This window comes from Aegilops tauschii, chromosome 2, assembly GCF_002575655.3.
Source record: "Aegilops tauschii subsp. strangulata cultivar AL8/78 chromosome 2, Aet v6.0, whole genome shotgun sequence".
Classification (NCBI taxonomy): domain Eukaryota; kingdom Viridiplantae; phylum Streptophyta; class Magnoliopsida; order Poales; family Poaceae; genus Aegilops; species Aegilops tauschii.
Window position 1 is genome coordinate 455376796 of NC_053036.3, and position 26870 is coordinate 455403665.

Consider the following 26870-nt stretch of genomic DNA (forward strand, 5'->3'; position numbering starts at 1 on the left):
AAAAAGATCACTCCAAATGCCATAGGGCTATTTAAAAAGATTTTCAAAAAAATTTTCCCAAATGAAAAACATTTGTGATGAGTCAACATAAGATGGAGAAAAACCTCCAAGACCAAAATCAAGTCTTGGGTGAATCCAAACAAAATACTTGTCATAAAAGGAAATTTTTGAGAGGGAGAGTTCTTTAGAAGAAAATTTTAAATAACGTCCCTCAAATCAAATAAAAGTTTTGATAAAACCAAAAATAAAATTTTTGGGTGTCACAACACCTACCCCCTTAGGAAAAATCTCGTCCCCGAGATTTCAGCTGATCCTCAAATAGATGTGGGTACTCTGCCTGAAGAAAATCCTCTCTTTCCCATGTTGCTTCGTCCTCGGTGTGATTGCTCCACTGAACCTTGAAAAATTTAGTTGTTTTCTGACGGGTCCTCCTTTCAGACTCTTCCAATATCTTTACTGGCCGCTCTCTGTAGGTGAGGTCTGGTTGCACATCAATGCTCTCATGAGATACATGCTTTTCCGGGTTGCTCACACATTTCCTCAATTGTGAGACGTGGAATACGTCGTGGACGTCTGACAGCTCTTTGGGTAGATCTAGCTGGTAGGCTACTGTGCCTCTTCGCGCAACTATACAGAAGGGTCCAATAAATCTCGGGGCTAGCTTCCCTTTAATTTTGAACAGTTGCAGGCCTCGCATAGGAGACACTCGTAGGTATACGTAATCACCGGGTTCAAAGCTGACCTCACGATGTTTTCGATCGTAATAGCTCTTTTGTCGGCTTTGAGCTGTCTTGAGTCTGTCCCTGATCTGTTTAACTTTCTCCTCGGCTTCCTTGAGCATGTCTGGGCCGAAGATATGACTATCACCTGTTATTGACCAATTTAGTGGGGTACGACATCTCCGTCCGTACAATGCTTCAAAAGGTGCCATTTGTAGGCTGGCTTGGTAACTGTTGTTGTAAGCAAACTCGGCATACGGCAAACTTTCTTCCCAACTGGATCCATAGGTGAGCACACAGGCTCTCAGCATGTCCTCTAGGATTTGGTTCACGCGTTCCGTTTGTCCATCAGTCTGTGGGTGGTACGCTGTACTGAATGCTAGTTGCGTGCCCAGAGCTTGTTGTAAGTGATCCCAGAATTTAGAGACAAATTGAGTGCCTCGGTCGGATATTATAGTCTTTGGGACTCCATGCAGGCAAACTATACGGGAGAGATAAAGCTTAGCTAGCCTTTGAGTGGAGTAGGTCGTCTTCATGGGAATGAAATGTGCTACCTTGGTTAGCCTATTTGTGATGACCCATATGGCATCATTTCCGCGTTGTGATCGAGGTAGTCCGACGATGAAGTCCATTCCAATTTCATCCCATTTCCACTCAGGTATCCTGTTTGGCTGTAGTAGCCCTGCTGGCTTTTGATGCTCGGCTTTTATGCGCTGACATGAATCGCAACAAGCAATGAATGCGGCTATATCCCTTTTCATACCGTGCCACCAAAATCTTTCCTGAATGTCTTTGTACATTTTGGTTCCTCCAGGGTGGATCGAATATGGGGCGGTGTGGCGTTCGGTTAGGATTTGTTGCTTGAGTTCCTCAATGTTTGGTACGCAAAGTCTGTCCCCGTACCATAATATTCCCTCATTGTCTGTGACGAACTCTGAAACCTTGCCAAGGCTCATTTTTCTCTTTATACCTTCGATGCTGGGATGTCCCTGCTGAGCCTCCTTAATTTGTTCCATTAGGGTGGGATGTATCTCCAGATTTGATACGTTGCCCTCAGGGACTAACACCATGTTGAGTCTAGCAAACTCCTGCTGAAACTCAGGCCTCATGTTCTGTGGACTGTCGTTGCCCGGGCTGGGGTTCCGACTAAGAGCATCTGCCACTACATTTGCTTTCCCTGGATGGTAGTGAATGCCGACATCATAGTCCTTGACCAATTCCAACCAGCGTCGTTGTCGTAAATTTAGCTCTGGTTGTGTGAAAATATATTTAAGGCTCTTATGATCCGTATATATTTCACAACGATTTCCCAACAGAAAGTGCCTCCACTCTTTGAGTGCATGGATGACTGCTGCTAGCTCCAAGTCATGAGTAGGATAATTTTCCTCATGCTTCCGTAGTTGCCTGGAAGCATACGCGACAACTTTGCCGTCCTGCATCAATACGCACCCGAGGCCCTTCCGGGATGCGTCACAATACACTTCAAAACTCTTGTGTATGTCTGGCACAATCAAAACCGGTGCTGTTGTTAGTTTCTTCTTGAGCTCTTGGAAGCTTTTCTCGCACGCTTCAGTCCATACAAATTTCTTGTCTTTCTTGAGCAACTGTGTCATTGGTTTTCCACAGTGGAGAATCCTTCAATAAATCTTCGGTAATATCCAACCATTCCTAGGAAACTCCGTACATCAGTTACGTTGGCTGGTGGTTTCCAGTCAAGTATGGCTTTGACCTTTTCTGGGTCTACGGCCACGCCTTCTTGGGTCAATATATGGCCTAGAAAACCAACTTGTCTTAGCCAAAATTCACACTTGCTAAATTTGGCGTATAATTGATGTTTCCTTAATTCTCCCAATACAATTCTGAGATGTTCAGCATGTTCCTCTGGTGTCTTTGAGTATACCAGAATATCATCAATGAACACCACGACAAATTTGTCCATAAATTTCATAAACACTTTGTTCATGAGGTGGACGAAATATGCGGGGGCGTTCGTCAGTCCAAACGGCATTACTGTGAACTCATATAATCCGTATCTGGAGGTGAATGCTGTCTTAGGGATATCTTCTGTCCGTACTTTTAATTGATGATATCCCGATCTTAAATCGATTTTTGAGAACACCTTGGCTTGTGCGAGCTGGTCAAACAAATCGTTTATCCGTGGCATCGGATATTTGTTTTTGATGGTGACCATATTGAGAGCTCGATAGTCTATACACAATCTCAGTGTCCCATCCTTTTTCTTGGCGAATAATACCGGTGAACCCCATGGTGAGGAGCTGGCTCGAATAAATCCTTTGTCCAGTAATTCCTTTATTTGCTTCTTCAATTCTACCAACTCGGATGGTGCCATTCTATAAGTATTCTTGTAGATGGGGGTGGTGCCAGGTGCTAGTTCGATGCTGAACTCTATCTCTCGGTCTGGTGGCATGCCTGGTAGTTCTTCAGGAAATACGTCGGGAAACTCGCACACCACTGGAACTTTTCTCAGTTCTGAAATGTCCACTTTGTTCAACTTTGGTTGCCGTGACCGTGGTCTCTCTTGAGCTGTAACTTTTATTGTCTTGCCGTGATGATGAGTGAGAATCACAGCCCGATTGAAACAATCAATAAATCCCTTGTTGGTGGTCAACCAGTCCATCCCTAGGATAACATCCAGTCCTTTATTTTCCAACACGATGAGATTTGCTTGAAACTTTAGTCCTTCGAATTCAATAATCACTCCTTGGCAGTAACTCTGAGTGATCTGCTTATTCCCGGGGGACTTGATAATCATAGATTTTTCCAAAGGAAGTATCAGAAAACCGTGTTGCAAAACAAAACTCTTCAAAATGAACGAGTGAGAAGCTCCAGAATCAAACAAAACCATGGCAGGTACTGTGTTGACAGGGAACGTACCGAGTACGATGTCTGGGGCATTCTGTGCTTCTTCCTTGGTCACATGGTTCAGATGACCCTTCCTGTGATTGTTGTTGGGATTGAAATTGTTAGGCTTGGGGGCTGGATTGTTCCCACCATTGTTCGGCTTGGGGGCCGAGTTCCTTGGTTTTGGGCACTGTTTGGCATAGTGCCCTTCCTCTCCACAAGCATAGCAAGTGACCCCTGGATGGTATGTAAAGTCCTTGTCCCTTGAATGAAATTGTCTGGTTGGCCTTAGAGTAGTAGTCATGGATTTTCTTGCTTCATTCCTCTGAACATCAGTCTTGCTCCGGATGCTGCGGGCAAGAGTCGTCTTGTCCCTTTTTCGCTTACGAATATCCTCCAGACTGCGGCGCTCATTCTCCAACGTAATGGCCTTGTCGACCAGAGTTTTGAAATCTGGGAAAGTGTGTACGACCAGTTGGCATTTTAGTGCCGGCGCCAGGCCGTCCAATTTTTTTCCATCCTTTTGTTCTCGGTCATATGCTCATCGTAGGCATAGCGAGATAGCTGGGTAAACTGACTGTTGTATTCCGTCACTGTCATGCCTCTCTGCTTGAGATCATCGAACTCCCTTTTCTTGATTTTTATGATGCTCCTGGGGATGTGTGCCCCACGAAAACCTTCCTTAAACTCTTCCCAGGTGATATTATGTTCACTTGGATGCATGTGTAGGAAGTTCTCCCACCATGCTGCAGCTGCTCCAGTGAGGTAGTGAGGTGCATAAAGCACCTTCTCATGATCTGAACATTGAGCAATAATCAATTTTCTTTCGATGTCTCGAAGCCAATCATCGGCTTCAAGTGGCCTATCAGTGTGAGCAAATGTTGGAGGGCGTGTCTTCTGTAGTTCAGACAACTTGGAGTGTGGTTGGTATGGCTCACGGTGATTTCCCATATTGATGACGTGATTCATCATTTCTTGGTGTTGCTGTTGGCTTTGTTCGAAAAGGCGGCATACTTGAGATAAGGCTGCCTCGCTGTCCTGTTGACTAGACTGCCCCTGAGTGAAGTTGTTGCTTGTCTGTGTTCCATAAACTTCTTCGGGTGGATTCGGCATGGAACGAGTCCACGGACGAGACATTTTCCACTCTGGGGTATTATTTTGCAAAACTCTTGAGAAGAGCTGTGTGGCACAAGGAAAATTTTGCAAAGGCAAAAACTTTAAAAGACCTCAAGATTTTTCAAGAACATAATTGATTGCGCACGGAGAAGGACTGCTCAATACATATCTTACACGCGACACGCAAACACACTATACATCACTCAGGATGTGCGTACACACTCCTGACATGTTATTAAGGCTAGCACACTCCTCCGGCATCCTACATGATGCGCATACAATTACTACAAACTTATGAACATATAAAACATATCATACATGCAGACACAACGCGCGGCGACTAGGCGCACTTAGTCGGAGATGGTGAAGATGTCCTTCCCCCTGCCGAGGGCAAGACCCAGCGGTGCAGGAGACTCAACCTCCACCTCCTCCCTAATAGGCTCCAGGCGCGTAGCACTGCGCTGAGGAGATGGCGCGGGTGCGACAGGCGGTAGTGTGGGCGCGGCAGGCGGTGCAGCTTTGACTGGGGTAGGAGCAATGACCTGGTCGAACTCCTCAGTGGTAGGCAGACGGCGAGCGGTGGCCAAAATGGCAGGTGAATAGGATGCTGAGGACGAGACGAATGTCAGTGGTGGTGCCATGTGGAGAAGCTCCCTCCTGTTGGAAGAACAGCCCCGGACTAAGTCCATGCGGGCAACCACAAGATCGTCCACGAGGTTGTCGAAAGCTTCCTCCAGAGCTTTGAGATACTCAACAAGCATCTCGATAGCTTCATCTCGCTCTCCCCTATGGCAGGCGAATGCATAGTGACAAGTATATGGCACATGGCATGGGAGGTAGCGGTAGCGACGAGTCTTCATCGAAGGAAGAATATCCCGAAGGCGGGCTATGGCCTCACGGGCGGCCATCTTCATGGCATGCCTCTCCGTAGGCATGGCCCTTCCCACAAAACGGAAGTGGCGAGACGCAGAACGTCCTCCCTTGAATTGCACCACGGCCTGGTGCATAGACACGTCGTCGCTGAGCTTGTGCTGGTAAAGCGTGAACTCCGGACGAGTCGCTGGCCCGATCGTGAGCTTGGTGATGGAGACGAGGAGTTTGATAAACCCCTCGGGCACATTCGTGAACACCCGAGTCTCGCAGTCGCTGCCAGCCATCTACAAAAGTAGGCAAAAATTCTGAGTAGTCAAATCATAAATTTATGATGACCAACAGAAAATAGCTACATTTGCAGAATGCTGAAAAAGCACTAAAGACGCTAATAACCAATTAGCGATCGCACCTAGTGGCTTCCTACAGTCAGCCTGGCTCTGATACCAAGCTTGTCACGACCGGTTTTCCAATAAAAATATTTATTGAGAAACCGATCCCTTATTCGGACCAGTAGAGAAGAATCCTTCTCACTGGTAGACAATTTCTTGATCACAGAAGAAAAACCAGGAGTACTAAATATAATACAAGGTTGAGCGGAGGCTGCTCAACAATTTATTACAAGCGCGCCGATATTACACATAAAGGCGGATAGGGTGGCATAACTACTGACTCAAAATAAAAGCGGTGGTGGATATGTCACAGTGAAGTGGGTGACATGACTCCTAAATCTTACAACTCATCGAGCGTCGGAGTGAGGCTCGAGGATTCTTATTGCGGGTGGCGGAAGCATATATAACACAAGTGACCAATATCCAGGATCGCACGGGACTGACTGGGACTCCTCTAGGCGTCGGACTCACTATCAAACTCTTCATCCATGAGATCGCCTTCGTCAACATCTGGCCAAATCAACAAGCCAGGTGAGTACTATGAAAGTACTCGCAAGACAGTTTGGACATAAGATATAACAAATGTAAACATGATGCATATGAACACATTAACAGAGCGCACTCACACAATGAGATAGCGATGGATGGAAAATAAAGGGAAGTCGGGCGGTAGTCCTCCCGAAATCCCAATGTGAAGATGAAGGCCATATTCGAGTGTCTGAATGACTCCTCGAAAGGATACAAATGAAATAACAATGCCGCAGTCGGGCGTCAAGGTGACACCACATAAATGGCTTATAATGGAATATAAAGGATAGTGCGTGCCACAGTCGGACGTCTGAGCGATATCACGTCAAGGGCTTATATCAAAAGTAAATAACGGGCGTGCCACAGTCGGACGTCTGAGCGACATCATATAAAGGGCTTATATCGAAAGTAAATGACAAGAGTGCCACAGTCGGACGTCTGAGCGACATCACATAAAGGGCTTATATCGAAAGTAAATGACAAGAGTGCCACAGTCGGACGTCTGAGCGACTGTGACGCCCGGATAATTAGGCTACAGTAATTCCCTACTAATGGGGCCACATCACCACGATCACTGTTGTTATTCTCCCGATGATTCAATCCCGTTCAAATTCAAAATTCAAAATCAAGGCAAACGATAAAAGTTTTCAAACATTAAAACTAAAATGTTCAAATTGGAACAAATAAATCCTAAGTAATAATGGAGGAGAAACCACACTTTTATAAAATGTGTAAATACTCTAAAATGAGCAAAACAGCAGCTAAAACCAATAATTAAATGCTTTTTATAATATATAAAATATTAAACTAATTTATTTGGGAGCCCAAGTTATTGTGACAATAGAATAAGTAGTAACACTATTTTAGGAACTAATTTAGCATTTTATAAAACTATAGTAAATAGAAAGTGAGATAAAACAGTAAAAAGGAAATAGATAAAAGAAAACCAAACCAATAAAAAAAAGAAAAGAAAAAAAGAAAGACCCCCGGGCCAACCGACCCAACAGGTCGGCCCAGTCAGCCACCAGGCCAGCCCACCCCGTCGCCTTATCCCCGCACCCCCCTTGACCTAAAGCCACGTCCCCCACTCCCCACTCGCCCTCCCCCACGTTCACTCCCCTCTTCCCTCGATCTGGATCGGGGAGGGCTCGACCCCGCCGCCGCTGCCTCACCTCGCCCCAGGGCTCGACCCCGCCGCTGCTGCCTCACCTCGCCCCCGCTGCCGCCGCCCGGTGCCGCCCCGACCCCGTCGACGCCGTCACCCGGATCGCCGTCGCCGTTGCCTCCTTGCCCTCCTCTCCCTCGCGCGACACCACCAGAAGCCGCGGCCATGCCTCATCGCCGTCCCGATGCCCTTCGCCGGACCTCGACCACCTCCTCCGCCACCTCGCCTCCCCGCGTCGGCCTCGACCACCCCGGCCCAAGCCACCACCCGTGACCCCATCACCGGACCGCCGCCGCCCGGAGCTGACCTCGCCTGACGCTGCCCCGCCGTCGCCGCGTCCCCGTCCTCCTCCCCGCCGGACTGCGTCCGCCTCCCCGACACGGCGACGACGTCTCGTCCCCATCCTCCTCCACAACGGTCGCCCCCGAGCCTCGCCGCCCCGCTTCTCTCCAACGCCGGTGAGGCCACCTCCGGCCTCCAGTCCCTTCTCCCTTCCCCGCGCCGTACCCGCTCGTGCCCGTAGCTTCGTCGCCGTCGGACATGGTCCCGGCCATCGATCCCGCGCGTCCCTGCTAGCCAGACCACGCATCGGGCCTCCCCTGCTCGCGCCACCTGCTGCCGCTCGTGGCCGCGCGGCGCCTGCTGCGCCCCGCCGCTGCGCCCGTTCTGGCCCGCCCCTTTCGCCCCTGCGTTGCCTTCGCCGGCCAACTCCCACTGTGGCCGGTCGTGGCCATGGCCTTGGCAGCCCTGCTGGGCGAGCAACCGCACGGGGCCAGCGCCTGAACCCCAGTGCCCGTTCGCCCGCTAACCGCCCCGAGTTGGCCCAGGGCCTATGACGACGGGCCCCAGCCCACAGAACAAAAAAACAAAAAAAAATGATTGTAAAAAAATAAAAAAAATAAAAAATAATAATAAAAATAAAAATAATAAATAAAATAATAATAATAATAGATTAATTAATAAAAAAATTAATGAATAAATAAATAAATAAAATAAAAATAAAAATAATTTTAATTAATTAATTAATTAATTAACTAAATTAATTAAGTTAATTAATCCTGTTTAAATTAATCTAATTAGATAATTAATTAATTAAACAGTAATTATTTAGCTAGACCCTAATTAAACTAAACAGAGAATGACAGGTGGGTCCCACTGGACCCACATGTCAGTTTGACTTAGTCAACCCCAGTTGACTGCTGATGTCAGCATGACATCATGCTGATGTCATAAATCCATTTTCAAATTAATTTAAATAATTAATTAAATTCCAGAAAGTAATAAAATCTTTAGAAAATCATATCTTTTAATCCGTAACTCGGGTTAAAATATTTTCAACATGAAAGTTGCTCAGAACGACGAGACGAATCCGAATACGCAGTCCGTTCGTCCACCACACCTCCCTAACCTATCGAACACGCAACTTTTCCCCTCCGATTCATTTGCCCGAAAACGCGAAACACCGAGGATATTTTCCCGGATGTCTCCCCCCTTCACCGGTATCACCTCATACCGCGTTAGAACACGTCTAGCTCTGCCTGTTGTCCTGTTATGTACTTGCTTCCTATGTATTTACTGTTTCTCCCCCCTCTTCTCTTCGGTAGACCCCGTGACGATGCTGATGCCCCTGTGGTCGACTACGTCACCGACGACCCCTCTCTCTTGTCTGAGCAACCAGGCAAGCCCCCCCCCTTGATCACCAGATATCGCCTAGTCTTCTCTATACTGCTTGCATTAGAGTAGTGTAGCATGTTACTGCTTTCCGTTAATCCTATCCTGATGCATAGCCTGACATTGTTGCTACAGTTGTTACCCTTACCTGCTATCCTACTGCTTAGTATAGGATGCTAGTGTTCCATCAGTGGCCCTACACTCTTGTCCGTTTGCTATGCTATACTACTGGGCCGTGATCACTTCGGGAGGTGATCACGGGTATATACTATACACTTTATATACATGACATATGGTGATTAAAGTCGGGTCGGCTCGTTGAGTACCCGCAAGTGATTCTGATGAGGGGGCTGAAAGGACAGGTGGCTCCACCCCGGTAGGGGTGGGCCTGGGTTCCTGACGGCCCCCGACTGTTACTTTATGGCGAAGCGACAGGGCAGGTTGAGACCGCCTAGGTGAGAGGTGGGCCTGGCCCTGGTCGGCGTTCGCGGATGCTTAATACGCTTAACGAGATCTTGGTATTTGATCTGAGTCTGGCCATTTGGTCTATACGCACTAACCATCTACGCGGGAGTAGTTATGGGTATCCCGGTATCGTGGTATCAGCCGAAGCTCTTTTGACGTCAGCGACTGAGTGGCGCGCGCCGCATTGGACCGTAAGCTCGCGCTTGTATTAAGGGGGCTAGGTCTGCTTCCGGCCGCGTACGCAACGTGCAGGTGTGCATAGGGCGATGGGCCCAGACCCCTGCGCGCATAGGTTTAGACCGGCGTGCTGACCTCTCTGTTGAGCCTAGGTGGGGCTGCGACGTGTTGATCTTACGAGGCCGGGCATGGCCCAGAAAAGTGTGTCCGACCAAATGGGATCGAGCGTGTTGGGTTATGTGGTGCACCCCTGCAGGGAAGTTTATCTATTCGAATAGCCGTGTCACTCGGTAAAAGGACGACCCGGAGTTGTACGTTGACCTTATGACAACTAGAACCAGATACTGAATAAAATACACCCTTCCAAGTGCCAGATACAACCCGGTGATCGCTCTCTAACAGGGCGACGAGGAGGGGATCGCCGGGTAGGATTATGCTATGCGATGCTACTTGGAGGACTACAATCTACTCTCTTCTACATGCTGCAAGATGGAGGTGGCCTGAAGCGTAGTCTTCGACAGGACTAGCTATCCCCCTCTTATTCTGGCATTCTGCAGTTCAGTCCACTGATATGCCCCTTTACACATATACCCATGCATATGTAGTGTAGCTCCTTGCTTGCGACTACTTTGGATGAGTACTCACGGTTGCTTTTCTCCCTTTTTTTTCCCTTTCTGTACCTGATTGTCGCAACCAGATGCTGGAGTCCAGGAGCTAGAGATCCCGAGGATGATTCTACATGGAGTTCGGCTTCGAGGAGTAGTTAGGAGGTCCCAGGCAGGAGGCCTTGCCTTTTCGATCGTTGCTACTTTTGTGCTAGCCTTCTTAAGGCAAACTTGTTTAACTTATGTCTGTACTCAGATATTGTTGCTTCCGCTGACTCGTCTATGATCGAGCAATTGTATTCGAGCCCTCGAGGCCCCTGGCTTGTATTATGATGCTTGTATGACTTATTTATGTTTTAGAGTTGTGTTGTGATATCTTCCCGTGAGTCCCTGATCTTGATCGTACACATTTGCATGCATGATTAGTGTACGGCCAAATCGGGGGCGTCACAGCGACATCACATAAAGGGCTTATATCGAAAGTAAATGACAAGAGTGCCACAGTCGGACGTCTGAGCGACATCACATAAAGGGCTTATATCGAAAGTAAATGACAAGAGTGCCACAGTCGGACGTCTGAGCGACATCACATAAAGGGCTTATATTTCATAACTTGATATTTCAGCAGCTCATGAATTTAAATCATTTCAAGGGGATATTCAGGTACGAGATAAATAAAAGGTTAGTCCATCCACAGGAATAACAATTCAACCGGGTTTACCACTCAAGCTTGTTCACCGGGGATTTACCACGGGGACTGTCATAGGGACTGACATGGATATGGATATACTGGCCATGGTCCTTGACCATGGACACGATGACTCGGAAGGATTTGACTCTGCAGAGTTTGTACTATTTAACGACAACCAACGGATTTCAGTAGTCACAAGGGACTAGTTCCGTTTACGGTGTTTTAGGAGAAACACATCTAACCAGTACACACCATTCAACATTCCGATGCCAGGAATCACCCTCGGCAACGTTCAAGAAAAACTTTGAGACGGGGAGGCTACAACCTCGCATAGCATGGGATCAAATTTATACCGCGCGCTCTAAGGGGTGCCCCCCTCTCGGTCCCAACCGGAAACACCCATGCCCCCTGACCGGATGACTGGCTTTAATCCAGGGCCATGGAACCCTCATCCCGGCCCCTCTATTTGGTGTGTACAAGGAAAGAGGTTAGCAACTTACTAAACCGTATTCTTTGCAGAAAACATGTGGCAGCACGAAAGGGGAGAAACGGTAACGTGGCTCAGCCCACGTTAACGTCGGAGTTTATCGGATGATGTAAGACTGGCATGCTACAACAATACCATCTTACTACCTTTCATGTCACCACATGATCAGGTCATCTCTCATCAGAGATCACAGTAACTTCGAAACACACGGTTAGTTGCCTTGCATGCAACGTAATACTCACCGATACTCATATGCCATGCACAAACCATTCAAGCAAACATGCAAAACACCTATCATATCAGAGGTTCAAACATGCTTGCCTGGTTCGGAGAAGTCGGAGTCTAGCTCGGCGAAGTTCGCGGCTCCGTCACCTCCTCCGGAACCTACGGTATAACGAAATCGTACACTAACGTGAAAATCGTTGCATGCATAAAAATTGTTCCAATTTTTTTACAAATAAATACTATAAAAAACTAGACAAAAATATAAGACTGACAGAAAAAGAATCAATCAAAAAGCATCCTTTATTAAAAAGATATAAGGGTTTTAGTCCAAGGACTGATCTGTGATGAAACAAAAAAGAACCAGGGACTTGTTTGAAAAACCAGAAAACGGTTCGGTAAGGAATACGTCAGCCCAAAGAGAAAACACATTTTGCCCGAAGGCGCTTTCAGAAAACGGTTCGAAGGGGGAAAAGAAGAGAGGCTGACTGGGGGGTCCCACCCGTCGGGTTCAAAACTCCCAACGGAGCTCGCCGGCGCCCGAAGGCTGCGGTGACGGCGAGGCAGAGAGATCGGAGGGTACCAACAGGTTCAGGGTGTTCTTCCGCGTCGGTGGGTGGTGGACTTGGCTGTCAGAGAGCACCACATCGACGGCGACACTATCTCCGGCGGACAGTGGTTCGGGCGATGGTGGAGTACTCCGGTGGGTGCTGCAAGTGTCAAATTGATGCGCGGGTCAGAGATGTGGATGTACTAGGAGGCTACTGGCAAGAGCTAATGGGTAGGGGTGCACGCACGGGAGTGAATCGCGCTGGATCCCGAAACGGGTCGAGGCGGCCAGAGTTGGGGAAGAAGGCTCCCTCGGGGCTCTCCCAGTGGCTTGGCGTGGTACTGGTGGTGTGTAGAGGTGGTGCGGGTTCGAGTTCGAGCTCGGGACCTCCTTTTATAGGCGATCCGAGGGGGTGGCCGTGAACGGGATAGCTCCGGCGAGCAATTACGGCGAGGTAGGGGTTGGGCAGGGGGTTTAGGAGGCTAGGCACCATCAGGGAGGATCACTGGCGCCGTTTCTCTGCTCAAACCTCGGTCGGGCTTGCGTAATGCACTGGCCCTCGACGGAACGGCCGTACGGGCACGGCGGCGGCAGAGAGCGCGCTCCGCGCCTACCATTTCACGACGACGGACTGCAGCGTGCACGGGTGAGTGGATGGCCACGCGGTGGCCTCTGGTGGCTTGGGCGGCGCTGGACGGCGCCGTCCAACGCTGCGCCTCTCTCTGGCAGCCGCAAAGGGCGCTGCTACCGTCGCTCACGGGGTGGCGCACCTCCTCCTGCTCGTCGCCGATGCCCGCAAGCCTCCAGGCGATCGTGCGGCGCAGGGGATAAGAAGGAAGCACAGGGCGCATGGCGCCACCGCGGCTACTGGCGAGATCGAGAAGGGGTTCTGAAGAAAACGACAGTGGCTCACTGAAACTGTATCACTGAACTTCTGAACTTGACAGTAACAGTGCCCTTCAGGTGTTCGACGAAATGATTTGGCATGAAGAAATTTTTTTCTGGAGCTGGGACTTGGTGAGGTGACCTCTCAATGCATCCAGAGGCTGCCTGAATTTTCTCAGATTTTTAGGAGCGGAAAACAATTTAATTTCATCAAATTTGGCAAATGTGGTCCAAACTTGCAGCAAGCACAATTTGAAAATTTTGAACTGGAGACCAGTGGATCATCATGGATCTTGGTTGAGGGCTCTAAGGACTAGCCAGGGAAAATGGTTTGGAGGCAAAACTCAAAGGAGAAAAGGTAGTTCCTTTGTAAATCTCCAAGAGCCAAAGTAGAAGGCAGAAAATATTTTTGATAAGAAATAAATGGAAGGAAAAACATGGGGAAGTTCAACTTGCTGGATTTGAAGTATAACTTGACACAAAGATGGGAGATGACTTTTGGGAGGGGATTTCCACTCATGTCATGGCAAGAGGGGATTTTTGAAAGGGGAAAAGATCACTGCAAATGCCATAGGGCTATTTAAAAAGATTGTCAATTTTTTTTCCCAAATGAAAAACATTTGTGATGAGTCAACATAAGATGGAGAAAAACCTCCAAGACCAAAATCAAGTCTTTGGTGAATCCAAACAAAATACTTGTCATAAAAGGAAATCTTTGAGAGGGAGAGTTCTTTAGAAGAAAATTTTAAATAACCTCCCTCAAATCAAATAAAAGTTTTGATAAAACCAAAAATAAATTTTTTGGGTGTCACAAGCGCAAGGAGACAGGAAAAGAGTACCCAGTCCAGTGGCCATCTTACTGTGTCAGTGAGGTCTTGACTAAATCCAAGCAAAGGTACCCACACTGGCAGAAGTTGGTGTTTGGGGTGTTCATGGCGAGTCGCAAGTTGAGACATTATTTCCTTGGGCATCCTATTATGGTGGTCAGTTTTGCCCCTTTGGGGGATATTATTCAAAACAGAGAAGCCACTGGCCAGGTTGCTAAGTGGGCAATCGAGCTTGGACCTCATAATTTGAAGTATGTGCCAAGAACAACCATCAAGTCTCAAGCTGTGGTGGATTTCATCAATGACTGGACAGAGTTGCAGACCTCGGGGGAGAAACCTGAGAACACATATTGGACAATCCACTTTGATGGTTCCAGGCAGTTGGAGGGCTCGGGGGCTGGAGTTATTTTGACTTCCCCACGAGGTGACAAATTCTACTATGTTTTAAGGCTAATGTTTCCTTGTACTAACAATGCAAGTGAGTATGAAGCTCTGCTTCATAGCCTTCGTATGGCTAAAGAAATGAATTTAAGCCGGGTCAGGTGCGTGGGTGACTCAGATCTCGTGGTGCAGCAAGTCTTCGGCAAATGGGACTCTAAAGACCCGCTCATGGCGGCTTATCGCCGAGCGGTTGATAATATTGCAGGAAATTTTAAGGGTTATTAGGTGGATCACCTTGATTGACGGAAGAACGAGGCAGCTGCTGCACTGTCCCGGCTTGGGTCTCAATGTAAGCCGGTGCCCCCTAATATATTCTCGATGTGTTACCCAATCCTTCGGTCAAATTACCGTTTAAAGAAGACCTTTCTATCCCTAACCCAGAGGCGTAGTTGGTGGCGGCTCTTCAAGCTATTCCTGACTGGACATTGCCTTATCTGGCCTATATGACTCAGGGTGAGTTACCTGAGGATGAACTTTAGCACGACAGATCACCAGGAGGTCTAAGCCTATGACTATTGCCAATGGCGAGTTACACCGATGCAGTGTGACAGGCGTGTTTCAACACTGTGTTTCTCCCAAGAAGGGTTGTGAAATTTTACGAGAGATTCATGAAGGTGATTGTGGTCATCATGCCGGCTCAAAGTCTTTGGTGGCTAAAGCTTTTCGTCATGGGTTTTACTAGTTGATGGCTCATGCTGATGCAGAGGATATTGTTAGCAAGTGTGATGGGTGTCAAATTTTTTCCAGACAAGCTCATTTGCCGGCTCAAGAATTGCGTATGATCCCAATAATTTGGCCGTTTGTGGTTTGGGGGCTTGATATGGTTGGACCATTCAAGAGGTCTAAGGATAAGAAGACCCACCTTCTGGTGGCGGTTGACAAGTTTACCAAGTGGATTGAGGCGGAGCCAGTTAGCAAGTGTGATGCGGAGACTACAGTTTAGTTTGTTAAAAAACTGATCTTCCGTTTGGGTTACCCTCATAGTATTATCACTGATAATGGCGCTAATATGTCCAAATGTGCTATGAAGGAGTTCTGTGAAAGAGGGCATATCCGTATTGATGTTTCCTCAGTGGCTCATCCACAGTCTAATGGTCAAGCAGAACGGGCTAACCAAGAAATTTCTGAGAGGCATTAAGCCCCAGCTTATGGTTCCTTTGGAGCGGACGCCGGGTTGTTGGGTTGAAGAGCTTCCTTCAGTCCTTTGGAGTATTAGAACCACCCCAACAGATCAACAGGCTATACGCCTTTCTTCATGGTTTATGGCACAAAGGCGGTTCTCCCAATAGATATCCGTCATGACTCGCTCGGGTGGCGGCTTACGTTGAAGCTGATAACGAGACGGTACGTCACAATGCACTTGATGCTTTGGATGAAGAACGTAATCTTGCAGCAGCCCGGTCGGTGATTTATCAACAAGACCTGCATCTCTATCATAGCTGCAGAGTCAGAACTCGGGCGTTTCAAGAGGGCAACTTAGTGCTCCGACTGATTCAAGATCAGACAGGCATGCATAAGCTGTCCCCGCCTTGGGAAGGACCTTTTGTGGTTAGCAAGAATCTCAACAATGGCACGTACTATCTCATTGATATACGTGAGCGCAAGAAATCACATACTTCTGAGCAGGAGACCAACATGCCGTGGAACAGTGCTCATCTTCGGCCTTACTACACATGAGTCATTGGCTCTCATCATTGTATATACCTTCATTGATGTACATACCTTTTTATGATCAGTATAATAAGCCCGGCATCCCCAATTTCAGGGCCTTTGTCATTTCATCTCAAATTTTATGAGCAAGAGTCATTATTGATTACATCATAAGGTCATTTGGGGGCTTCCTGCTCTATGAGCATAGCTTCATAACCCACTTGATTGGCTTTTATGCCATGTTATATGTCATTTGGGGGCTTCCTGCTCTATGAGCATAGCTTCATAACCCTCTTGATCGGCTTTTATGCCATGTTATAGGCCATTTGGGGGCTTCCTTCTCTATGAGCATAGCTTCATATTCCTCTTGATCGGCTTTCATGTGATAGGTCGCTTGGGGGCTTCCTACTCTATGAGTATAGCTTTATAACCCACTTGGCCGGCTTTCATGCCATAACTGGGTTAAACCTGCCTGTTTGCAACTTGCTACTCCGCTAGGTGACTCGCCGTACTCTTGACAGTTAATCTTTTAATAAGACCCTGAACTCGTCAAGGTTAAAACGGCGGCTTATGTCACGTGAGAGCCGGCTTACAGTGAGCTAGGATAAAATCACCCGTCTGCTATAGTCTTTCAGTTATGTGGCATGTTTGTACTCTTAACAGACAATCATTTTAATAAGACCCTGAATTGATTAAGGTTTAAATGATGGATTTATGTCACGTGAGAGCCGGCTTACGGGATTACAAGCTATCATGCCAAGCTTCTTTGAAGCAAAAAATTGAGTTTTTTCAAAAATCAATCTATTTTGGTCGTGCCTTACAAGCCGGCTTAACAAAACTCGAGTTATACATACTCTATGTTTATGCTTTGCAGAAGTTCTTACAGATGAGAAGCTGCCGGGTCATATAGATCCGGGTTATATCGCTCTATATTGGTTTTACTGGGGCTATAAGCCGCCAAAGTAATCTTTTCAAAGACTAGAGATGATTATAAATCACCCTGGATTGTTGAGTTATCTAACTCGCCCTGGATTATAATTATAAGCCGTCAGTTCAAGGATTAACGGCTCTTTGACGGATTATATAAGCTGCCAAAGTCTTTTGGCAATGTTGCAAGAATAACTATGTATGATAAGATCACAGAAGTTCAAGCTGTTGAAGCATAAGTTGATAAGAACATGCACGAAGGCCTGGCAGAGAAGATAATTGTTTTTCAGCTACCTATTAATTACAAGGCTAAAGCTGTGCCTGCGAGTTTTTTTCTTAACTATTTGTTCACTCCTCTAAGCCGGCCTTTGTGCCGTCTGGGTTAGAACTGGATGGGTCTGTGTCTTCATGGCATCTTGATCTTGAAGCCCCCAGGTCATCCCATGTCGGCTCTTCGTCGATGGCCATCTGGAGATTGGACGAGGTCCAGTCGATGCCGGTTAAAGTTTCAAATGTTGCTTCATCTTTAAGTATAACAAAAGGATCAAGATCAGGAGGGAAGATATGCTTACGCCTTGGCGGAGTAAGGTATATAACATCATGGGATGGCGGCTTAATCTTAGCATTATTGCTATCATAAGCTGGCTAGTACTTGTTCAGATCCAGCTCCTGCACAAGTTTACATGCCAAGGGCCGCATCTCTCTGACGCATCTGTTGAAGTCCTCCTCTTCAAATATCGACCTGTCATCGTTGAATTCTGGACACCCGTCAGCCATTTCTTCTGGGTCTAACTCTGATTGCCAAGCGTTGGACCGGCTTAGAGAGACAATGGCTCCTGCACGGGCGGCCAAAAATTTAAGCTCCTCAACTTGACTTGGCACTATTGAAAGATGATCCAGCACAGTCTTGAGGAGGGTTGGTGGTTTTTTGCCACTTGATAAGGCTACAAGACTGCGCAGAGTTCCAGTGTATAATTGCTCAGTCAATGAATAAACCGCCTTCAGCTTCAACAACATGTTTTGACCAAGACTTGCACTTCTGGCGCCTGTTAAGTTTTTGCACAAGAGTCGCTAGGCGAGTTAGAAATCATATTATGAGTTGCCAGGCGGGTTACAGAACTTTAAAGGAGATGATGAGTCGCATGTTAAACTTACCAAAGATGGCGTCTGTCATTTGAGGGATATGTTGCTTTAAGCCGGATAGCTCTTCAATCACCGGCTTAAGCTGAGCCTCAGCATCTTTTGCTCTCTTTAGAAGATTAGCCTTCTCAGTTTCCAAGGCAGCTCTTTCTTCATCGAATTTGGCTTTGATCTTCTCAATATCTTCCAATGATGATTTTAGGCTTAATTCAGCCTTGGCGCGTTCACTTTGCTGAGTTTCCAGATTCTTTTTCAGCTCGGCGGTGTTTGACTCGCCCACATTCAATGCCTCCTGCCAAGGGTGACAAGCAATGATTAAGATGGTTAAGTTCATATTCAACCATGGTATTCAAGTCCCAAGCACATTGCAAGGAATATACTTGGCACTTGGGGACTAATGTAGGTCATTTCAATTTATAAGACCTGGCTCATCTTATCAACATAAGCCGTCCCTTAGGGGCTACAGATTTTGTTCTGAAGCAATGGTTGCAAGAACCGATTCATCTTATCAAGATAAGCCGGCCCTTGGAGGCTACCTATTTGGTTCTTAACAATGATTTAAAGACCCGACTCATTTTATCAAGATAAGCCGGCCCTTGGGGGCTACATATTGGAAACTTTCACAAAGTCTAAAGCATACCCATTATCATTCCTATACTTAAGACTTGGGGGCTGGTATGACATATATATATATAGGTTAAAGAGGAGTTGGATATCATCATAGCTCATATTTTTGCTTCATCAACTGGACTAACCTGGCCGCCATGTCCTGGCTTGTGTGAAGGCGGCTTAAATAGCCCGAGTATATCTCATTTGCATTGAATGAGGAGTAGCTCTCCAGATCCAATTTGGCCTTGCCCTTCTCCCATGAGGGTATTTCTTCCTTAGTGGAGTGCTTGGTTAGCACTCTGGAGACCTCGGGCGCCTTAAAGGCTGACCCGGTAACAGCAATGTCATTGACATCAGCAGCAGCAGGGCTCTTCTTAGTGGACTTGGCAGGAGAGGGTGGCTTAGGACTTGGCGGGTCATAGCTAGTGACCGGGTTAACCTCAGTGTCCATGGGATCAAGGGCTGCAGCGTCAGTTTGCGGAGGTAGATCATTTTGATTAATAGGCTCTTCGGGGTCTTGTATGGGGGCCTCAGGGGTTTCCATCACTTGCTTCTCCGGCTCAGAAACTTCGGGGGCTTTGGAAGAGCCGCCCACCTTCTGTTTCTTGCCAGTCTTGGCCTTGGCGCTATGACAAAGATATGAAAGTTTATGAGTATATCACCACAAGTTCTTTATCAACAAGTGAAAACACTTACCCCTGGGCAACAATGAAGACATGCATCTGGGTTCCACTTGAGTCGCTAGATGATGGTGGCATTCCCTGATAGTTTGAATCAGAAGGAGTAAGAGGTTGACGCATGAGACCGGCCTTTGGAAGGGATAGATTCGGACTATGAGGCACCTCATTACGACGTCTGCGAGGAGCCGGTGTGTTGGATAAGCCGGCCACAAGATCTTCAGTGCTGCCACTCCTAGTCTGGTGCCTTGATTCGTGCTACTGTTTCTTCAAAAGAAAGTTGGGGTCCAAATAAGCAAGAGGGTGTGAAAATCTTACTTTCTGGATGACCCGCCGTGTTTTCTTTCTTGGCAAAGGTTCTGAGTCGGAGGAGATAGTAGTTACCTCTGCTTCGTCGGCATGGCTCGTCTCCACTTCGTCCTGAGAAGAATCAACGTCAACAAGTTGCATGAAAAGAAGACCAAGAGAGTCAAGTTCTACCTCCGACACATCTAGCTCGAGTAACTCTTTGGCTGTCTGCTTCTTGGGGCGACTCGAAACTCGAGTCTTTACTGCCTTCGTTTCTTAAGCGGTATAGCGGCTGCTATCTTCCTCTTCCACAAGGCGTGACTAGCCTGCATATACATATACATGTTGACAATGGTTTAAAAAGGAGTAAGAGTATAAAGGATGAAGGAGTGAGAAGAAAGTTTAATAAGAGTACTTACAGGAGGAGCCAGGTGATACGTCTCCAAGGTATCTATAATTTTTGATTATTCCATGCTGTTATATTATCATTCTTGGATGTTTTACAATCATTTTATATCATTTTTTGGTACTAACCTATTGACATAGTGCCCAGTGTCAGTTGCTGTTTTCTGCTTGTTTTTTACATCGCAAGAAATCAATACCAAACGGAGTCCAAATGCAACAAAACTTTTTATGAATTTTTTATGGACCAGAAGACACCCAATGGGCGGGAGAAGCACCTGGGGGTGCCCCGAGGGGGGCACAACCCACCAGCCCAGGCGCGCCCAGGTCGGTTGTGCCCACCTCGGTGGCCTCCCGCACTGCCTCTTTGCTCTATAAATACCCCAATATTCCAGAAACCCTAGGGGAGTCGACGAAAATCAATTCCAACCGCCGCCAGTTCCAGAAACACCAGATCCAATCTAGACACAATCACAGAGGGGTTCATCATCCTCATTGGTGCCTCTCCATGATGCGTGAGTAGTTCATTGTAGACCTACGGGTCCGTAGTTAGTAGCTAGATGGCTTCCTCTCTCTCTTTTTGTCGGCGTTCTGGGAATGGGGGTCCCCAGACTTGCCTGCCTGCGGCCCACGACGCGGCTCCACTCGCGGCCCAGTACAGCCCGTCTTCACCAGCAAACACTCAAGACCCTCGCGAGGGGCCAAGCCTCACGAGGCGGACGACACAAGACCTCCTCAGGAGCGGCCTCACCAGGCTAGCTCGCGAGGGGCGGAGAGATCAAGGCAAGGCGAACCTCGCGAGGTTCAAATGACGCAAGCGTGAGACGACCCCCTCCCCCCCGCCGCCTCGAAGTTGGGAAACTGACATCATACGTATTGAACCAGGCTTGGAGTCGGGTATGGTGTTCGGTTTGTAATGTAGTTGGTGGCCCATCGAAGTTGTGCATTTGGAATTTAAACACATCACACACCACCGTACCCATACATATTTTCGGGCCGCATGCAGTGTATACGGGGTCTTCTGATCGACCACGTCTCCCTTGTGCAGTTTTTTGTGATGACACACATATCTGTGGGCTCTCTGAGTGTATATATATATCATCCCTTTGACCGATAATGAGGGGTATGTGTTGGCCATGAATGGATTCCTCCTAGTTCGTCTTAGGGCCGGTCACCATCACATGTCGCTCAACCAAAGCTCGAGCTCATGCGTTGTTAGGATTCCCTCCCACATGCTCGGATTGTTGGGTATGCCTACATCATACCCTGCGTATCTCGTCCTTAACTACCTTGCCTTCATGGTTGTTGTCTGTATCGAGAGGTAGGCACCACATCTAAATTGTACATTATTCTATATTGAAAACACACATCACCCCTTCCCAACGTACATTATTTTGGGCCGCATGCAAGAGGTGCTGGTTTTGTGGTCCCTCTCGTGTGATTTTTATGATGGTTCAATCTATTGGCCCAAGCGGTTTATCGACAACAACAGCTGTCGTTTGACCAAATGATAGATTCATTGGTCCGTCTTATGGTAGGTCATGGCGACATGCATGTATGACCAAAGTATCGATCATTATGTGCATCCGCCCCGCTGACACGAAGTGGGAGGTGGTGGGCCAAGCATCCTAGCTAGGTACGACATTATGTCATTATAGATATATATCCAAGGGTGCTTTCGGGTTTGCGAGGCAGGTGCCACCAAAGTTATGCATTGTGTATTTAAAGTTTTAAACATCCCCAATATTCCTACATATATTTGGCCACTTCCAGGTGGTTCTTGACATCTGGCCCCTCTCATCGATCTTCGACGACGCGCCCAACCGTGGGCCCGCACGGTCAAAGTTGTGCATTGAAATTTTGAACATCATAGACCACCCTTTTCACTCATATATATTTGGGCCACATGTTCGTGTGGCTGTCTTCTGACCCTCTCTAACGTTATTTTTTCTGCAAAGACTCTGATGACGCTCAACGGACGCGGGTATAATATCTTAACCGTGTGCGATACAAGTGCGCTGTGAATCACCACGCCTACGCAAGCGCGAGCAAATTAAGGTGGAGGTACTGGCTCAACCGTGTGCAATGCAAGTGCGATGTAAAATCACCACGACCGCGCAAGCGCGAGCAAAGGGTGGAGGTACTGGCTCAACCGTGTGCGATGCAAGTGTGCTGTAAAATCACCACGACCACGCAAGCGCGAGCAAAGGGTGGAGGTACTGGCTTAACCGTGTGCGATGCAAGTGCGCTGTAAAACCACCACCTGTGCAAGCTAAAGGCGGGTAAGTTTATTTGGAAATTAGGACGAACCATGTGCGATAGACCAGCTAGCTAGAAATATAAAAACAAACTACTCGCCTTGAGCGTTGCAAAAATCGGCGGTTCCGCGCCACTTTTCCTTATTATCATACACGCATATTGTTATTGGACCGTGCACGATCTTGGGCACTCCCGCCCCGCATCAATTCCTTTACCCAAATTTTAGTATCCGCCGTACTTCAACCGTCGCCCACACTCCCCCAACATCGACCTTATAGTAAAATTGCAGTATCCGAGGCATTTGAACCGTCGCCCTCCCTCATCCACCACCATCTCCACCCACCATTACTAAAAAAATTAGTAGCCGCGGCGTATCCTCAAACACCCCCCCTCCACAGTCCCCACCCGCCCCCTCCCCCCTTGAACCCTAGCTCGCGCCCACCGCCGGCGCTGCCAACACCGCCGCCAACCCTTGCCGGTCTGGCCATTCCTCTTAGCTTAGACAATAAATGTCAGGTTACCCAGCGATTCCCATACCGTCGCCCCACTCCCCTGAGTTTTTAGATGAGGCCTGCGGTGTCCCTGCCCACCAGATCCACATCCCCTGCTCCAGAATGTCGCAGCCTAAGCTCGACCACGTATACCGGGGAGCCCGACGAGCATTCGACCAAGAAGAGGTTTATCATGGCCACTCCGGCAGACGTTGGCGAGGTGGCCGCCGTTTGCCCTGACCTGTCGATCCCGGAGCAACACGTCGCCAGGGAAGCCGGCGAAGATGTTGACTACGTTGCCATGCCGAAGGCTTCATGTCAGCGGGCTAGCGTATTACTGTATCTCGGGAAAGATGGCTACGACATCAAGCTCGTCCATAGTGATGGCTTCACGCGGGCCATGTCACAGGTTACATGGTCCATCCCCAACCCCTCTGGTTCAACCGCCGTCGATCTCTTCGACGGCCCTGCCGCTGATCTCCTCCGCCAAGCGGTCAAGGATTTGCGAGCTTTATACACCATCGAGCCCATTTTGTCATTTCTGAAGGACACGTTCTATGGCGGCGGCTTGGGATCCTCAATTGCCAAGTAAGATCTCATCGACCACGGCCACGACCACGAGGAGGGCACCCACGAAGGTTCTTCCAAGGTGAAACAACCCATCCGTGACATCAGAGAGCGCACCATGGGTCTGTGCTCTTCCAACTCGAAGGATCACCTCCATGAAATGTGAGGCAACATTCTATCAGCAAATCTTACGTTTTCTACCTTGCCAACCCGTACCCTTTGTTGTAGTAGCATTTGCCGTGTGGTGCTTTAACTGTGCCGTGTTTAATTATTTCAGTTATGCAAAAATGTATTGTTCAATAGGGCTATGTGATGTTTAAGCATGAATTGTCCACTTCAGTTTCACGAATGGCTATATTTGGTTGTTTATAGTGAGTAGATGCCTTGTTTATCTGTATTTGGTTGTTAGGTTGGTTGGAGTGAGCATTTTTCTAGTTATCGAGCAGATGCCTTGTTTATATGTATGTGGTTCTTAGTTTGGTTGCAGTGAGCATTTGTCCAGTTATCAAGCAGATGCCTTGTTTATCTGTATTTGGTTGTTAGGTTGCTTTTTTAGCATTTGTCCAGTTATCAAGCAGATGCCTTGTTTATCTGTATCTACTTGTTAGGTTGGTTGCAGTGAGCATTTGTCAAGTTTTCAAGCATATGCCCTGTTTATCTGTATTTGCTTATTAGGTTGGTTGCAGTGAGACTCTGTCCAGTTTTCAATGGCTATATTTGGTTGTTATACTGGTCATTTATGCCTTGTTTATTTCAGTCATTCACAATGTGTTGTTCATTATGTGCAAGTTGGAACTATGCCGCTCGACTACATCAATACTAGTTTGAACGGCTATATTTGGTTCTAGTTATTCCCGGTGTAGTTAACACATGCCGTTTATTTTAGTTTTACACATTTATCCAGTGTGATGTTTAAGCATTACCTACGTTCTATTCATTTTCAACAATACCAATTTGAATTGCAATATTTGATGGCTGTTAAGCCTGCTGTCGGTAACATTGCCTTCCATTTTATATCTCCTTTAACATCATGCTGAAACCAACACATTCAAGCTATCATTTGGAGATGATGTTGTTTACCTTTGCTATATTTGTTTGATGTTAAGGTTGCTGTACTTATCATGCCTTTCTGCTACTTATGCAGGACAACAACGGGAGTGGCCACCATTTTCCGCCGAGGTTAGCTTCATCCCTCGGCTTGTACTCCCCCCGTCGTTCCATAATGTAGTGCATATAGATCCAGGCCTGGACACTTGTTAGCTTCTAATATTGACTTGTTGCTTGTAGGTACATATGCCCTTGGCAAGGATCCACGCATCGACCCTTTTTGCATATGGGGCAATGAGATATTCATGAACAAACATCAAGTGAGGAAACTGATAAGGATTATTAGCAAAAAGATACGAATGGTGGCAAGCAAATTATTTGTTTATGCTCTATCCAACACAACAGTGAGCTGTAGGATGGTAACTGCAAACTCTGCAGCCTTCTCTTTTTACTGCCCATAATGAGTTGTTAGACAACAATGTCTGAATCTTTTTCGTTCCCAGTGGTTCCTAAAGGAGTTCACTCAAGATTACCTCGCAAAGTACATGATTGGTGGACACGCAATGAAGGTTAAAGTATTTCATCCAGACTACAATGAGCATCGAGAAGTCGTAATGAAGATAGTGAAGGATGGTCGGGCAGCCATCACAAGGGGTTGGCCTACAGTCATGCACGCATTACGCATGGAGGAGGGCACAATATGGGCATTCCGCTTCACCTTCTCCAGCAACCATAATGTCTTTCGCCTCTCTCTTTACAGTCTTTAGTACAACCGTGGTTCATCATTCTTTACTTGGTTCTTCTGTAGTACTTTAGTATCTGTACTTGTGCATTGGTGGTTGAACCTATATTTGTAATAAACATGGTTGGATATGAAATAAGTGATTGCCTACTTTCAAATTCAAAGCATGTGATTTTTAAATTAGGGATTACACTGCACACGGTTTGTGAAAGCGAAACGTCTGCGATAGACGTGGATATCAGAAACGTTTCTAGGATCCACTACGTGTGCGATCAATCTCCAATGCACACACGACATCCTCTTGAAAACTGTTTGCATTAGGCCACCTTGCTGAAACGTTTACCACATAAAAACTGTGTGTGATGGACAGCCTTTGCCACACAGTTTCTTCTACGCACCGTGTGTGATGCATAATAACGCAAACGATAAAATTGTCAATATCGTGTGCAATGGCAACACTATCACAAATGATCTAACGGGGAAAATTGTGTGTGATGTACCTGTGAACGGAAACGTTTTCCTTGGATATTCTGTGTGGGATGTACATACGAGCGGAAACGTTTAGCGGGGACTGACTGTGTGGGATGTACCTGCGATTGGAAACAATTTCACCTGTATAATTGTATTTTTAGCTCTACTGTATGTATTTCCGTATTTGAGCTCTCGCCGGTCACACATGAACTCATTTCGCCGAGCGTGTGTGCCAGGAGGGCATATCCCCGACGGTTTCTGGGTCGTGTGGGAAGGACCCCCCTATCGCCGTCGCTCACTAGGCAACGGTTCGAAATGCCGTCGTGGAAAGGGGTTAAACACCGTTTGTATAGCACCGACACGTACCGGTGAGTCTCCATCTTCTCTTATAAAGCACCGACTAAGGGGCATTATGATCGTACTTGAGCATTGGGTGTAGCTAATGTGCGAGTGTGTTTCATGAATGGATCAATGATTGAGCATAATGGGCTAGGGATAACTTGCTTTAGCGTTGATATTTTGAAAGACATGGTTGCTTGTTGATATGCTTGAGTATTAAAGTCCTCACGTCAAAACTAGACTATTGCTTTGAACCATATAAAAGTCCAAATGTCCATGCTACAAAGAAAAGAATATGCGATGAACATGTTAGGCAGCATTAGGGATGCTGATACGTCTCCAATGTATCTATAATTTTTGATTGTTCCATGCTGTTATATTCTCATTCTTGGATGTTTTACAATTATTTTATAATCATTTTATATCATTTTTTGGTACTAACCTATTGACATAGTGCCCAGTGCCAGTTGCTGTTTTCTGCTTGTTTTTTTACATCGCAGGAAATCAATACCAAACGGAGTCCAAATGCAACGAAACTTTTTGTGGAATTTTTATGGACCAGAAGACACCCAATGGGCCGGAGAAGCA

At 47.1% G+C, this 26870-nt stretch overlaps 1 long non-coding RNA gene across 1 annotated transcript in view; it reads left to right on the top strand.

The window, feature by feature from the left end:
* LOC141042055 (uncharacterized) overlaps positions 1 to 25497 on the top strand; it is an 84061-nt gene extending 58564 nt beyond the window's left edge. Inside the window, exons 2-4 of the long non-coding RNA XR_012203864.1 lie at positions 24828 to 24862; positions 24971 to 25149; positions 25249 to 25497. This is a non-coding gene — a long non-coding RNA (uncharacterized lncRNA). The remainder of the gene's footprint in view (positions 1 to 24827; positions 24863 to 24970; positions 25150 to 25248) is intronic.
* Positions 25498 to 26870: the final 1373 nt, after the last annotated feature.